Consider the following 2,357-nt stretch of genomic DNA (forward strand, 5'->3'; position numbering starts at 1 on the left):
TCATATGAGGAATGGTTGAAAAGATGTGGCATTTTTATTCAGTAGAGTATTACTCAGCTATAAAGAATGATATACTTGAAGCGTTTATATTGAAGTGGAAGTCAGCTGAAGGTATACTTATAAATGAAATAAAGCAGACCAACATGTGTAAATATTACATAGTCTCCCTAGTATAAGAAATGAAAAAAGAAATACATATTGTAATTGTTTATTCATATTTTTTAATTTTTTTCCTTCACATTCTGTAGGAACTTAAAGTTTAACATATCAATACTTGATGGAAAATGCCTGTTCCATGTTATGCCTAAGATGTTTGATATTCAGACAGATATGTTAAACCCAACTGCATATGTTGTAGTTTAATAGTAAGCTTCTCTTATGGAGGGTTAACAACTTAATTTTGCAGACCAAAACTTAGAGAAAAAGAAGGGCTGCAAGGACAACCAACATTTTGGCCTTACTTTGAAGGTCAGTAAAGACTCAGGACATAGGAAGACCTATGCTGTAACATCATATAACTCAGTTGTTTCCCAAATTTTCTGATCAAGGAGACTATGGAGCCACAGAGGAAAGTGATCAATTATGCAGGGTGCCTTAGGAGAGTCACATGGAGAGAAAACATTCTCTCAGGCTTTCACAGAGAGCAAATTGGTCAAGCAATGGCTGTGACTCATTTACATGGCTGACACTCACAAAGGATCTACAAAGTGCAGTACAGGGTTTCAGGATAAATCCTGAGGGGACTTGACTGACCTTATGAAATACAAAAGTTTTATTTCTTGTTTATAGGTCTTGCTTTATCTTGGTCTTAACCATCTATCTAGCAGAAAGGTAAAAAAAAAAAAAATGAGGTATAATGGGTAAAGGCATGTTGGTATGGTGGGCTGTAAAGGGCTCAGGTCAACAACTTCTGCCATTGCCAGTGCAGTGGATGACCCACCACTATTATGGACTGGTGGGCTATATTGGAATATTTTGCTGAATTCACTCACCTCCAATATTTAAATGATAATGGAATACCCATCTCTGATAAAACTAGACAAAATAGGGAATACAAATGAAGGACTATTTTGTATCTGTACATACAAATTGTTAGGATAGATATACAGATTCTTTCTGTTAATTTAATGAGAAGAGAGGTTTGTACTAATAGTGTTTGGACAGGATATCATATCAGCATCTTGTATTATTAATAGCCACTATGGAGACAACAATATTCAACGTATTAATTATTGAAACTCTCCTATTAAATGGTTTTGAAACTGTCTTATTGCTGTTTTTTTCTCAATAAAATTATTAAGAAAAAAGACTTCTCCAAATAGCTTCTCTAACTACAGTGGAACACTAATCTCTGATAAAACAAGACAAAAAAGAGGGACATAAATAAAGGACAGTTTTGTAGTGAAAAAAATATATGTATATACAAGATAGTTAGGATAAACAGCTACTTTCTTCTAGTTCAATGAGATGAAATGTTTGCACTAATATTTTTTTGGAAAAGATATCATATCTACATCTTGTCCTCTGAATAACTACTATGTAGACAACAATATGCAATGTATTAATTATTGTAACTGTCATACTAGCCTATTTTGAAACTATTTCATTGCTATTTTATCTTTTTTCTCATTAAAATGAATAAAAGATAAAAAATAAAAATTATATACACAAGAATCTTTGTAAAACTTATATTATGTATGGACAAATATTCATAGTTTTATTTTCCTACAAAGTTGGAAATTATGCTAGGAGTCTGGATAAAAAGTTATAGAAACTGTTTTTCAGTTTGATAAGACAATAATCCACAAGCTTTCTATTGGGCCATCACCATGAAGTGACATATCAGGGTATGTCAAACTTTCAACACTTGATGTAGGGAGATCCACCTAGTTAAACAGTTGCATGAGAGAATGGCTTATACAACTGTACTGTGTGCTTCTGCTGCTCTATGGAAAGGAAAAGATAGTACTTAATTTGTTTTGTCTTTTTTTCCATTGTTTGTATTTTTTCTCTTCTTAACTTATCATAGATTTCGTCCTTTTTTCTTTCTTCCAATTTTACATGCATATACCTAGTAATATGAATAACTGATTGGAAGATAACACTATGTATTACAACAAATAATATGAAATTCATATCATTTTGTTAAGTGAAATTCTGTATCACTTGTCATTTTTTTCTTTTTAAATATTATTTTGTACTCTTCATAAAATAAAAAAATAAAAGTTTCAGTAGATTTAACCTGTGACTTAATAAAATTGTTACCTATACAGAACTAGTAAAATTATTTAGAAATGAATAAAATTTTCACAAATTGTATCTGAATGGCTGTGCCTTCTATGCTTTGCTGAACCTTC

This window comes from Octodon degus, unplaced genomic scaffold, assembly GCF_000260255.1.
Source record: "Octodon degus isolate 3935 unplaced genomic scaffold, OctDeg1.0 scaffold00158, whole genome shotgun sequence".
NCBI classification, from domain to species: domain Eukaryota; kingdom Metazoa; phylum Chordata; class Mammalia; order Rodentia; family Octodontidae; genus Octodon; species Octodon degus.